Genomic DNA, 14,265 nt, shown 5'->3' with positions numbered 1-14,265 from the left:
AACAAAGATATAGCATTGTTAAAGACATTACCACGTGAGGGACACAGAAATTGCATTTTAAAAGACATCTATGTGAACTTGCATCGATTAGAAGAGATAGTGACTGTGTGAGAGTTGTATGGTACTGCTAACCAAAGCACTGTTAAAAAGAAGTCTTTCCTCACTAGAGTTGTGTTCTGTCAATGTCTGAGGCAGTGGATTTTTAAATGAGCTAGGAGGCTTGGACTGGCTGAGTCACTGACAGCTTTGCACACTTACTGCAGAGAGTGAGCAGACGAGAGACTAAGACTGAAATTTAGGGCACAGAGTGATTGCAGAAGAGAGTAAGACTCACTCTCACGTCCAGCATGGTGAGTAGACAAGAGAGTAAGCTAGTCCCACAGCTGGAATCCCAGAGTAGGTATAACTCAGTGCTAGTCAGAGTCCATGGTATTATATGTGACGTCTGCACTCTACAGCCTCCTGCTCGCAGTAATAAGGTGTGTGTGAAGGCATATTGCTTGAATGAGGATCTGTATACCTCAGCAGTAAAGTATGTGACTGCAGATCAAGAGGTCCCCAGTTCAAGTCTTGCTTCCCACTTCTCCTTTTAAGGAACAAAAAAAAATTCTCTGTTACTTATTTCAATTTCTGGAGATTTCTTGAAAGTATGTCACAGAAAAACCACTAATTAGAAAGAGTTTTAGGTTTTATCTGCGTCCGTAAGAGGGTTGTGTGAAAGGACCAGCAGCTGGTATCCATATCAGTCCCTGTGACTAGTGAAGCAAGAGTAAGCTTGAGAGTGAATTGGCACCCTTGGCCTAGTACCTGCTGTCATGCTATGTATTTTGGTGTGAATAGTGAAGCAGCAGGTGTGTTGAGTGTGTCCATCAGCTTGTAGCCAGGGGCATGAGTCAGGCTGTGTCCCAGACCCTGTGACTAATAAATCAGCAGGTGGTATAGAGACAGCCTATAAAAGAGGAAGCATTTCTGATGAGATCCACAGCAGCAGTTTCTAGTCCATCCAGTTCCAGATATTACAACAAGGGGGTATAGCTCAGTGGTAGAGCATTTGACTGCAGATCAAGAGATCCCTGGTTCAAATCCGGATGCCCCCTGAATACTTTAAAGAAGCTGTCAATTTCTTTCTGTATCGCTTTTTTCAATTCTTGGGGATTTTTTGAAAGTATGTCACACTAAAATGACTAATTAAGCAAAATAGCTCAAAGTTTTATGTGCATCCTTAAGACTCTTGTTGAAAATTAACAGTTTTCACACTCACACCCAGTAACTGCACCATGGATCAATTCGAGGAAAACAAGAGTTTCTACATTGGCACACAGAGACAAATTGAAATTTGTGTACACAGCATGATACTGTGTACTTTAATACATCTTTCTACATTCTGTAGTGTGCAGCACACAAATAATGTTTTACGGCATGGATTTATTAACAAGCATTGCTTCTAATAATTGAGCATATAGCAGATATTGCAGGTGCAAAGAAAAAATACATGGGTAAACAAATCACAAGTTTCTAAATTCCACTGTTTTTACCACAGCACAGCTGATTTGTTGTGCTTTAAGAAACACTGTGTGCCTGTACAGCAGCAAAGATGTGAGTGTGTGGACACTGTATGCCCGTAATGCTTTCACAAATGTCCTTATACTGTAACAGAAGTCTCTGCAGTGTTAGAACTGAGTTTGGACAGTAGCATGTGTGCTTACTGATAGTAATATGTGTAAGAAACAAATGCCTGCATGCTGTTACTTGTGTCTTTCTCCAGTACCACACCTATTTACTGTAATTAGTATGTAAGGTAACATCGGCTAGACAAAACTGGACCCAAATGCTGGAACACTGTGACTGGCCTGTGTACTGTTTCCAGTGTGTTTCACTAGTATCACACCAGTTTACCGTTACTAGAATGTACAGTAAGACTAGTCCAATATGTATATCATATCAAATTGTTTTACCATAAAACAAAGATATAGCATTGTTAAAGACATTACCATGTGAGGGACACAGAAATTGAATTTTAAAAGACATCTATGTGAACTTGCATTGATTAGAAGAGATAGTGACTGTGTGAGAGTTGTATGGTACTGCTAATCAAAGCACTGTTAAAAAGAAGTCTTTCCTCACTAGAGTTGTGTTCTGTCAATGTCTGAGGCAGTAGATTTTTAAATGAGCTAGGAGGCTTAGACTGGCTGAGTCACTGACAGCTTTGCACACTTACTGCAGAGAGTGAGCAGACGAGAGACTAAGACTGTAATTTAGGGCACAGAGTGATTGCAGAAGAGAGTAAGACTCACTCTCACTTCCAGCATGGTGAGTAGACAAGAGAGTAAGCTAGTCCCACAGCTGGAATCCCAGAGTAGGTATAACTCAGTGCTAGTCAGAGTCCATGGTATTATATGTGACGTCTGCACTCTACAGACTGCTGCACGCAGTAATAAGGTGTGTGTGAAGGCATATTTCTGGAAAAGAGGATGTGTATAACTCAGCAGTAAAGTATGTGCCTGCAGATCAAGAGGTCCCCAGTTCAAGTCTTGCTTCCCACTTCTCCTTTTAAGGAACAAAAAAAAAATTCTCTGTTACTTATTTCAATTTCTGGTGATTTCTCGAAAGTATGTCACAGAAAAACCACTAATTAAAAAGAGTTTTAGGTTTTCTCTGCGTCCGTAAGAGGGTTGTGTGAAAGGACCAGCAGCCGGTCTCCATAGCAGTCCCTGTGACTAGTGAAGCAAGAGTAAGCTTGAGAGTGAATTGGCACCCTTGGCCTAGGACCTGCTGTCATGGTATGTATTTTGGTGTGAATAGTGAAGCCGCAGGTGTGTTGAGTGTGTCCATCAGCTTGTAGCCAGGGGCATGAGTCAGGCTGTGTCCCAGACCCTGTGACTAATAAATCAGCAGGTGGTATAGAGACAGCCTATAAAGGAGGAAGCCGTTCTGATGAGATCCACAGCAGCAGTTTCTAGTCCATCCAGTTGCAGATATTACAACAAGGGGGTATAGCTCAGTGGTAGAGCATTTGACTGCAGATCAAGAGGTCCCTGGTTCAAATCCGGGTGCCCCCTTAATACTTTAAAGAAGCTGTCAATTTCTTTCTGTATCGCTTTTTTCAATTCTTGGGGATTTTTTGAAAGTATGTCACACTAAAACGACTAATTAAGCAAAATAGCTCAAAGTTTTATGTGCATCCTTAAGACTCTTGTTGAAAATTAACAGTTTTCACACTCACACCCAGTAACTGCACCATGGATCAATTCGAGGAAAACAAGAGTTCCTACATTGGCACACAGAGACAAATTGAAATTTGTGTACACAGCATGAAACTGAGTACTTTAATACATCTTTCTACATTCTGTAGTGTGCAGCACACAAATAATGTTTTACGGCATGGATTTATTAACAAGCATTGCTTCTAATAATTGAGCATATAGCAGATATTGCAGGTGCAAAGAAAAAATACATGGGTAAACAAATCACAAGTTTCTAAATTCCACTGTTTTTACCACAGCACAGCTAATTTGTTGTGCTTTAAGAAACACTGTGTGCCTGTACAGCAGCAAAGATGTGAGTGTGTGGACACTGTATGCCCGTAATGCTTTCACAAATGTCCCTATACTGTAACAGAAGTCTCTGCAGTGTTAGAACTGAGTTTGGACAGTAGCATGTGTGCTTACTGATAGTAATATGTGTAAGAAACAAATGCCTGCATGCTGTTACTTGTGTCTTTCTCCAGTAGCACACCTATTTACTGTAATTAGTATGTAAGGTAACATCGGCTAGACAAAACTGGACCCAAATGCTGGTACACTGTGACTGGCCTGTGTACTGTTTCCAGTGTGTTTCACTAGTATCACGCCAGCTTACCGTTACTAGAATGTACAGTAAGACTGGTCCAATATGTATACCATATCAAATTGTTTTACCATAAAACAAAGATATAGCATTGTTAAAGACATTACCACGTGAGGGACACAGAAATTGCATTTTAAAAGACATCTATGTGAACTTGCATCGATTAGAAGAGATAGTGACTGTGTGAGAGTTGTATGGTACTGCTAACCAAAGCACTGTTAAAAAGAAGTCTTTCCTCACTAGAGTTGTGTTCTGTCAATGTCTGAGGCAGTGGATTTTTAAATGAGCTAGGAGGCTTAGACTGGCTGAGTCACTGACAGCTTTGCACACTTACTGCAGAGAGTGAGCAGACGAGAGACTAAGACTGAAATTTAGGGCACAGAGTGATTGCAGAAGAGAGTAAGACTCACTCTCACTTCCAGCATGGTGAGTAGACAAGAGAGTAAGCTAGTCCCACAGCTGGAATCCCAGAGTAGGTATAACTCAGTGCTAGTCAGAGTCCATGGTATTATATGTGACGTCTGCACTCTACAGCCTCCTGCTCGCAGTAATAAGGTGTGTGTGAAGGAATATTGCTTGAATGAGGATCTGTATACCTCAGCAGTAAAGTATGTGACTGCAGATCAAGAGGTCACCAGTTCAAGTCTTGCTTCCCACTTCTCCTTTTAAGGAACAAAAAAAATTTCTCTGTTACTTATTTCAATTTCTGGAGATTTCTTGAAAGTATGTCACAGAAAAACCACTAATTAGAAAGAGTTTTAGGTTTTATCTGCGTCCGTAAGAGGGTTGTGTGAAAAGACCAGCAGCTGGTCTCCATAGCAGTCCCTGTGACTAGTGAAGCAAGAGTAAGCTTGAGAGTGAATTGGCACCCTTGGCCTAGGACCTGCTGTCATGCTATGTATTTTGGTGTGAATAGTGAAGCAGCAGGTGTGTTGAGTGTGTCCATCAGCTTGTAGCCAGGGGCATGAGTCAGGCTGTGTCCCAGACCCTGTGACTAATAAATCAGCAGGTGGTATAGAGATAGCCTATAAAAGAGGAAGCCGTTCTGATGAGATCCACAGCAGCAGTTTCTAGTCCATCCAGTTGCAGATATTACAACAAGGGGGTATAGCTCAGTGGTAGAGCATTTGACTGCAGATCAAGAGGTCCCTGGTTCAAATCCGGGTGCCCCCTTAATACTTTAAAGAAGCTGTCAATTTCTTTCTGTATCGCTTTTTTCAATTCTTGGGGATTTTTTGAAAGTATGTCACACTAAAACGACTAATTAAGCAAAATAGCTCAAAGTTTTATGTGCATCCTTAACACTCTTGTTGAAAATTAACAGTTTTCACACTCACACCCAGTAACTGCACCATGGATCAATTCGAGGAAAACAAGAGTTCCTACATTGGCACACAGAGACAAATTGAAATTTGTGTACACAGCATGATACTGTGTACTTTAATACATCTTTCTACATTCTGTAGTGTGCAGCACACAAATAAGGTTTTACGGCATGGATTTATTAACAAGCATTGCTTCTAATAATTGAGAATATAGCAGATATTGCAGGTGCAAAGAAAAAATACATGGGTAAACAAATCACAAGTTTCTAAATTCCACTGTTTTTACCACAGCACAGCTGATTTGTTGTGCTTTAAGAAACACTGTGTGCCTGTACAGCAGCAAAGATGTGAGTGTGTGGACACTGTATGCCCGTAATGCTTTCACAAATGTCCTTATACTGTAACAGAAGTCTCTGCAGTGTTAGAACTGAGTTTGGACAGTAGCATGTGTGCTTACTGATAGTAATATGTGTAAGAAACAAATGCCTGCATGCTGTTACTTGTGTCTTTCTCCAGTAGCACACCTATTTACTGTAATTAGTATGTAAGGTAACATCGGCTAGACAAAACTGGACCCAAATTCTGGTACACTGTGACTGGCCTGTGTACTGTTTCCAGTGTGTTTCACTAGTATCACGCCAGCTTACCGTTACTAGAATGTACAGTAAGACTGGTCCAATATGTATACCATATCAAATTGTTTTACCATAAAACAAAGATATAGCATTGTTAAAGACATTACCACGTGAGGGACACAGAAATTGCATTTTAAAAGACATCTATGTGAAGTTGCATCGATTAGAAGAGATAGTGACTGTGTGAGAGTTGTATGGTACTGCTAACCAAAGCACTGTTAAAAAGAAGTCTTTCCTCACTAGAGTTGTGTTCTGTCAATGTCTGAGGCAGTGGATTTTTAAATGAGCTAGGAGGCTTGGACTGGCTGAGTCACTGACAGCTTTGCACACTTACTGCAGAGAGTGAGCAGACGAGAGACTAAGACTGAAATTTAGGGCACAGAGTGATTGCAGAAGAGAGTAAGACTCACTCTCACGTCCAGCATGGTGAGTAGACAAGAGAGTAAGCTAGTCCCACAGCTGGAATCCCAGAGTAGGTATAACTCAGTGCTAGTCAGAGTCCATGGTATTATATGTGACGTCTGCACTCTACAGCCTCCTGCTCGCAGTAATAAGGTGTGTGTGAAGGCATATTGCTTGAATGAGGATCTGTATACCTCAGCAGTAAAGTATGTGACTGCAGATCAAGAGGTCCCCAGTTCAAGTCTTGCTTCCCACTTCTCCTTTTAAGGAACAAAAAAAAATTCTCTGTTACTTATTTCAATTTCTGGAGATTTCTTGAAAGTATGTCACAGAAAAACCACTAATTAGAAAGAGTTTTAGGTTTTATCTGCGTCCGTAAGAGGGTTGTGTGAAAGGACCAGCAGCTGGTATCCATATCAGTCCCTGTGACTAGTGAAGCAAGAGTAAGCTTGAGAGTGAATTGGCACCCTTGGCCTAGGACCTGCTGTCATGCTATGTATTTTGGTGTGAATAGTGAAGCAGCAGGTGTGTTGAGTGTGTCCATCAGCTTGTAGCCAGGGGCATGAGTCAGGCTGTGTCCCAGACCCTGTGACTAATAAATCAGCAGGTGGTATAGAGACAGCCTATAAAAGAGGAAGCATTTCTGATGAGATCCACAGCAGCAGTTTCTAGTCCATCCAGTTCCAGATATTACATCAAGGGGGTATAGCTCAGTGGTAGAGCATTTGACTGCAGATCAAGAGATCCCTGGTTCAAATCCGGATGCCCCCTGAATACTTTAAAGAAGCTGTCAATTTCTTTCTGTATCGCTTTTTTCAATTCTTGGGGATTTTTTGAAAGTATGTCACACTAAAATGACTAATTAAGCAAAATAGCTCAAAGTTTTATGTGCATCCTTAAGACTCTTGTTGAAAATTAACAGTTTTCACACTCACACCCAGTAACTGCACCATGGATCAATTCGAGGAAAACAAGAGTTTCTACATTGGCACACAGAGACAAATTGAAATTTGTGTACACAGCATGATACTGTGTACTTTAATACATCTTTCTACATTCTGTAGTGTGCAGCACACAAATAATGTTTTACGGCATGGATTTATTAACAAGCATTGCTTCTAATAATTGAGCATATAGCAGATATTGCAGGTGCAAAGAAAAAATACATGGGTAAACAAATCACAAGTTTCTATATTCCACTGTTTTTACCACAGCACAGCTGATTTGTTGTGCTTTAAGAAACACTGTGTGCCTGTACAGCAGCAAAGATGTGAGTGTGTGGACACTGTATGCCCGTAATGCTTTCACAAATGTCCTTATACTGTAACAGAAGTCTCTGCAGTGTTAGAACTGAGTTTGGACAGTAGCATGTGTGCTTACTGATAGTAATATGTGTAAGAAACAAATGCCTGCATGCTGTTACTTGTGTCTTTCTCCAGTACCACACCTATTTACTGTAATTAGTATGTAAGGTAACATCGGCTAGACAAAACTGGACCCAAATGCTGGAACACTGTGACTGGCCTGTGTACTGTTTCCAGTGTGTTTCACTAGTATCACACCAGTTTACCGTTACTAGAATGTACAGTAAGACTAGTCCAATATGTATATCATATCAAATTGTTTTACCATAAAACAAAGATATAGCATTGTTAAAGACATTACCATGTGAGGGACACAGAAATTGAATTTTAAAAGACATCTATGTGAACTTGCATTGATTAGAAGAGATAGTGACTGTGTGAGAGTTGTATGGTACTGCTAATCAAAGCACTGTTAAAAAGAAGTCTTTCCTCACTAGAGTTGTGTTCTGTCAATGTCTGAGGCAGTAGATTTTTAAATGAGCTAGGAGGCTTAGACTGGCTGAGTCACTGACAGCTTTGCACACTTACTGCAGAGAGTGAGCAGACGAGAGACTAAGACTGTAATTTAGGGCATAGAGTGATTGCAGAAGAGAGTAAGACTCACTCTCACTTCCAGCATGGTGAGTAGACAAGAGAGTAAGCTAGTCCCACAGCTGGAATCCCAGAGTAGGTATAACTCAGTGCTAGTCAGAGTCCATGGTATTATATGTGACGTCTGCACTCTACAGGCTGCTGCACGCAGTAATAAGGTGTATGTGAAGGCATATTTCTGGAAAAGAGGATGTGTATAACTCAGCAGTAAAGTATGTGACTGCAGATCAAGAGGTCCCCAGTTCAAGTCTTGCTTCCCACTTCTCCTTTTAAGGAACAAAAAAAAAATTCTCTGTTACTTATTTCAATTTCTGGTGATTTCTCGAAAGTATGTCACAGAAAAACCACTAATTAAAAAGAGTTTTAGGTTTTCTCTGCGTCCGTAAGAGGGTTGTGTGAAAGGACCAGCAGCCGGTCTCCATAGCAGTCCCTGTGACTAGTGAAGCAAGAGTAAGCTTGAGAGTGAATTGGCACCCTTGGCCTAGGACCTGCTGTCATGGTATGTATTTTGGTGTGAATAGTGAAGCCGCAGGTGTGTTGAGTGTGTCCATCAGCTTGTAGCCAGGGGCATGAGTCAGGCTGTGTCCCAGACCCTGTGACTAATAAATCAGCAGGTGGTATAGAGACAGCCTATAAAGGAGGAAGCCGTTCTGATGAGATCCACAGCAGCAGTTTCTAGTCCATCCAGTTCCAAATATTACAACAAGGGGGTATAGCTCAGTGGTAGAGCATTTGACTGCAGATCAAGAGGTCCCTTGTTCAAATCCGGGTGCCCCCTTAATACTTTAAAGAAGCTGTCAATTTCTTTCTGTATCGCTTTTTTCAATTCTTGGGGATTTTTTGAAAGTATGTCACACTAAAACGACTAATTAAGCAAAATAGCTCAAAGTTTTATGTGCACCCTTAAGACTCTTGTTGAAAATTAACAGTTTTCACACTCACACCCAGTAACTGCACCATGGATCAATCTGGGTGCCCCCTTCACACATGAAAGAAGCTGTCAATTTCTTTCCATATCACTTTCTACAATTCTTGATGATTTATTAAAAGTATATCACACTAAAACGACTATTTAAACAAAATAGCTCAAAGTTTTATGTGCATCCTTAAGACTGTTGTGCGAAAATTAACAGTTTTCACACTCACGCCCAGTAACTGCACAATGGATCAATTCGAGTAAAACAAGAGTTCGTACATTGGCACACAGAGACAAATTGAAATTTGTGTACACAGCATGATACTGTGTACTTTAATACATCTTTCTACATTCTGTAGTGTGCAGCACACAGATAATGTTTTACGGCATGGATTTATTAACAAGCATTGCTTCTAATAATTGAGCATATAGCAGAAATTGCAGGTGCAAAGAAAAAAGACATGGGTAAACAAATCACAAGTTTCTAAATTCCACTGTATTTACCACAGCACAGCTGATTTATTGTGCTTTAAGAAACACTGTGTGCCTGTACAGCAGCAAAGATGTGAGTGTGTGGACACTGTATGCCCGTAATGCTTCCACAAATGTCCTTATACTGTAACAGAAGTCTCTGCAGTGTTAGAACTGAGTGTGGACAGTAGCATGTGTGCTTACTGATAGTAATATGTGTAAGAAACAAATGCCTGCATGCTGTTACTTGTGTCTTTCTCCAGTAGCACACCTATTTACTGTAATTAGTATGTAAGGTAACATCGGCTAGACAAAACTGGACCCAAATGCTGGTACACTGTGACTGGCCTGTGTACTGTTTCCAGTGTGTTTCACTAGTATCACGCCAGCTTACCGTTACTAGAATGTACAGTAAGACTGGTCCAATATGTATACCATATCAAATTGTTTTACCATAAAACAAAGATATAGCATTGTTAAAGACATTACCACGTGAGGGACACAGAAATTGTATTTTAAAAGACATCTATGTGAACTTGCATCGATTAGAAGAGATAGTGACTGTGTGAGAGTTGTATGGTACTGCTAATCAAAGCACTGTTAAAAAGAAGTCTTTCCTCACTAGAGTTGTGTTCTGTCAATGTCTGAGGCAGTGGATTTTTAAATGAGCTAGGAGGCTTAGACTGGCTGAGTCACTGACAGCTTTGCACTCTTCCTGCAGAGAGTGAGCAGACGAGAGACTAAGACTAAAATTTCGGGCACAGAGTGATTGCAGAAGAGAGTAAGACTCACTCTCACTTCCAGCATGGTGACTAGACAAGAGAGTAAGCTAGTCCCACAGCTGGAATCCCAGAGTAGGTATAACTCAGTGCTAGTCAGAGTCCATGGTATTATATGTGACGTCTGCACTCTACAGCCTCCTGCTAGCAGTAATATAGTGTGTGTGAAGGCATATCTCTGGAAAGGGGCATGTGTATAGCCCAGCAGTAAAGTATGTGACTGCAGATCAAGAGGTCCCCAGTTCAAGTCTTGCTTCCCACTTCTCCTTTTAAGGAACAAAAAAAAAATTCTCTGTTACTTATTTCAATTTCTGGAGATTTCTTGAAAGTATGTCACAGAAAAACCACTAATTAAAAAGAGTTTTAGGTTTTATCTGCGTCCGTAAGAGGATTGTGTGAAAGGTCCAGCAGCCGGTCTCCATAGCAGTCCCTGTGACTAGTGAAGCAAGAGTAAGCTTGACAGTGAATTGGCACCCTTGGCCTAGGACCTGCTGTCATGCTATGTATTTTGGTGTGAATAGTGAAGCAGCAGGTGTGTTGAGTGTGTCCATCAGCTTGTAGCCAGGGGCATGAGTCAGGCTGTGTCCCAGAACCTGTGACTAATAAATCAGCAGGTGGTATAGAGAGCCTATAAAAGAGGAAGCCGTTCTGATGAGATCCACAGCAGCAGTTTCTATTCCATCCACTTCCAGATATTACAACAAGGGGGTATAGCTCAGTGGTAGAGCATTTGACTGCAGATCAAGAGGTCCCTGGTTCAAATCCGGGTGCCCCCTTAACACCTTAAAGAAGCTGTCAATTTCTTTCTGTATCGCTTTTTTCAATTCTTGGGGATTTTTTGAAAGTATGTCACACTAAAACGACTCATTAAGCAAAATAGCTCAAAGTTTTATGTGCATCCTTAAGACTCTTGTTGAAAATTAACAGTTTTCATACTCATACCCAGTAACTGCACCATGGATCAATCTGGGTGCCCCCTTCACACATGAAAGAACTGTCAATTTCTTTCTATATCACTTTCTACAATTCTTGATGATTTAATGGAAGTAAATCACACTAAAACGACTATTTAAACAAAATATCTCAAAGTTTTATGTGCATCCTTAAGACTGTTGTGCGAAAATTAACAGTTTTCACACTCACGCCCAGTAACTGCACCATGGATAAATTCGAGTAAAACAAGAGTTCGTACATTGGCACACAGAGACAAATTGAAATTTGTGTACACAGCATGATACTGTGTACTTTAATACATCTTTCTACATTCTGTAGTGTGCAGCACACAGATAATGTTTTACGGCATGGATTTATTAACAAGCATTGCTTCTAATAATTAAGCATATAGCAGAAATTGCAGGTGCAAAGAAAAAATACATGGGTAAACATATCACAAGTTTCTAAATTCCACTGTATTTACCACAGCACAGCTGATTTGTTGTGCTTTAAGAAACACTGTGTGCCTGTACAGCAGCCAAGATGTGAGTGTGTGGACACTGTATGCCCGTAATGCTTTCACAAATGTCCTTATACTGTAACAGAAGTCTCTGCAGTGTTAGAACTGAGTTTGGACAGTAGCATGTGTGCTTACTGATAGTAATATGTGTAAGAAACAAATGCCTGCATGCTGTTACTTGTGTCTTTCTCCAGTAGCACACCTATTTACTGTAATTAGTATGTAAGGTAACATCGGCTAGACAAAACTGGACCCAAATGCTGGTACACTGTGACTGGCCTGTGTACTATTTCCAGTGTGTTTCACTAGTATCACGCCAGCTTACCGTTACTAGAATGTACAGTAAGACTGGTCCAATATGTATACCATATCAAATTGTTTTACCATAAAACAAAGATATAGCATTGTTAAAGACATTACCACGTGAGGGACACAGAAATTGCATTTTAAAAGACATCTATGTGAACTTGCATCGATTAGAAGAGATAGTGACTGTGTGAGAGTTGTATGGTACTGCTAACCAAAGCACTGTTAAAAAGAAGTCTTTCCTCACTAGAGTTGTGTTCTGTCAATGTCTGAGGCAGTGGATTTTTAAATGAGCTAGGAGGCTTAGACTGGCTGAGTCACTGACAGCTTTGCACACTTACTGCAGAGAGTGAGCAGACGAGAGACTAAGACTGAAATTTAGGGCACAGACTGATTGCAGAAGAGAGTAAGACTCACTCTCACTTCCAGCATGGTGAGTAGACAAGAGAGTAAGCTAGTCCCACAGCTGGAATCCCAGAGTAGGTATAACTCAGTGCTAGTCAGAATCCATGGTATTATATGTGACGTCTGCACTCTACAGCCTCCTGCTCGCAGTAATAAGGTGTGTGTGAAGGAATATTTCTTGACTGAGGATCTGTCTAGCTCAGCAGTAAAGTATGTCACTGCAGATCAAGAGATCCCTAGTTCAAGTCTTCCTTCCCACTTCTCCTTTTAAGGAACAAAACAAAATTCTCTGTTACTTATTTCAATTTCTGGAGATTTCTTGAAAGTATGTCACAGAAAAAACACTAATTAGAATTAGTTTTAGGTTTTATCTGCGTCCGTAAGAGGGTTGTGTGAAAGGACCAGCAGCTGGTCTCCATAGCAGTCCCTGTGACTAGTGAAGCAAGAGTAAGCTTGAGAGTGAATTGGCACCCTTGGCCTAGGACCTGCTGTCATGCTATGTATTTTGGGGTGAATAGTGAAGCAGCAGGTGTGTTGAGTGTGTCCATCAGCTTGTAGCCAGGGGCATGAGTCAGGCTGTGTCCCAGACCCTGTGACTAATAAATCAGCAGGTGGTATAGAGACAGCCTATAAAAGAGGAAGCCGTTCTGATGAGATCCACAGCAGCAGTTTCTAGTCCATCCAGTTGCAGATATTACAACAAGGGGGTATAGCTCAGTGGTAGATCATTTGACTGCAGATCAAGAGGTCCCGGGTTCAAATCCGGGTGCCCCCTTAATACTTTAAAGAAGCTGTCAATTTCTTTCTGTATCGCTTTTTTCAATTCTTGGGGATTTTTTGAAAGTATGTCACACTAAAACGACTAATTAAGCAAAATAGCTCAAAGTTTTATGTGCATCCTTAAGACTCTTGTTGAAAATTAACAGTTTTCACACTCACACCCAGTAACTGCACCATGGATCAATTCGAGGAAAACAAGAGTTCCTACATTGGCACACAGAGACAAATTGAAATTTGTGTACACAGCATGATACTGTGTACTTTAATACATCTTTCTACATTCTGTAGTGTGCAGCACACAAATAATGTTTTACGGCATGGATTTATTAACAAGCATTGCTTCTAATAATTGAGCATATAGCAGATATTGCAGGTGCAAAGAAAAAATACATGGGTAAACAAATCACAAGTTTCTAAATTCCACTGTTTTTACCACAGCACAGCTGATTTGTTGTGCTTTAAGAAACACTGTGTGCCTGTACAGCAGCAAAGATGTGAGTGTGTGGACACTGTATGCCCGTAATGCTTTCACAAATGTCCTTATACTGTAACAGAAGTCTCTGCAGTGTTAGAACTGAGTTTGGACAGTAGCATGTGTGCTTACTGATAGTAATATGTGTAAGAAACAAATGCCTGCATGCTGTTACTTGTGTCTTTCTCCAGTAGCACACCTATTTACTGTAATTAGTATGTAAGGTAACATCGGCTAGACAAAACTGGACCCAAATGCTGGTACACTGTGACTGGCCTGTGTACTGTTTCCAGTGTGTTTCACTAGTATCACGCCAGCTTACCGTTACTAGAATGTACAGTAAGACTGGTCCAATATGTATACCATATCAAATTGTTTTACCATAAAACAAAGATATAGCATTGTTAAAGACATTACCACGTGAGGGACACAGAAATTGCATTTTAAAAGACATCTATGTGAACTTGCATCGATTAGAAGAGATAGTGACTGTGTGAGAGTTGTATGGTACTGCTAACCA

General features: G+C 40.7%; 7 non-coding genes across 7 annotated transcripts; all 7 read left to right on the top strand.

The window, feature by feature from the left end:
• The first annotated feature begins 1,025 nt into the window (after window positions 1–1,025).
• TRNAC-GCA (transfer RNA cysteine (anticodon GCA)) lies at window positions 1,026–1,097 on the top strand. Its single transcript has one exon. It is a non-coding gene; the product is annotated as a tRNA-Cys (tRNA).
• Window positions 1,098–2,987: 1,890 nt separating this feature from the next.
• TRNAC-GCA (transfer RNA cysteine (anticodon GCA)) lies at window positions 2,988–3,059 on the top strand. Its single transcript has one exon. It is a non-coding gene; the product is annotated as a tRNA-Cys (tRNA).
• A 1,888-nt stretch (window positions 3,060–4,947) lies between these two features.
• On the top strand, window positions 4,948–5,019 carry TRNAC-GCA (transfer RNA cysteine (anticodon GCA)). The gene has a single exon. It is a non-coding gene; the product is annotated as a tRNA-Cys (tRNA).
• A 1,888-nt stretch (window positions 5,020–6,907) lies between these two features.
• Window positions 6,908–6,979, top strand: TRNAC-GCA (transfer RNA cysteine (anticodon GCA)). Its single transcript has one exon. It is a non-coding gene; the product is annotated as a tRNA-Cys (tRNA).
• Window positions 6,980–8,869: 1,890 nt separating this feature from the next.
• TRNAC-GCA (transfer RNA cysteine (anticodon GCA)) lies at window positions 8,870–8,941 on the top strand. Its single transcript has one exon. It is a non-coding gene; the product is annotated as a tRNA-Cys (tRNA).
• Window positions 8,942–11,033: 2,092 nt separating this feature from the next.
• TRNAC-GCA (transfer RNA cysteine (anticodon GCA)) lies at window positions 11,034–11,105 on the top strand. The gene has a single exon. It is a non-coding gene; the product is annotated as a tRNA-Cys (tRNA).
• Window positions 11,106–13,196: 2,091 nt separating this feature from the next.
• On the top strand, window positions 13,197–13,268 carry TRNAC-GCA (transfer RNA cysteine (anticodon GCA)). Its single transcript has one exon. It is a non-coding gene; the product is annotated as a tRNA-Cys (tRNA).
• Window positions 13,269–14,265: the final 997 nt, after the last annotated feature.

The sequence above is a fragment of the Pleurodeles waltl genome, chromosome 4_1 (genome assembly GCF_031143425.1).
Source record: "Pleurodeles waltl isolate 20211129_DDA chromosome 4_1, aPleWal1.hap1.20221129, whole genome shotgun sequence".
Lineage (NCBI taxonomy): Eukaryota > Metazoa > Chordata > Amphibia > Caudata > Salamandridae > Pleurodeles > Pleurodeles waltl.
This window is presented reverse-complemented; position numbering and strand designations above follow the sequence as displayed.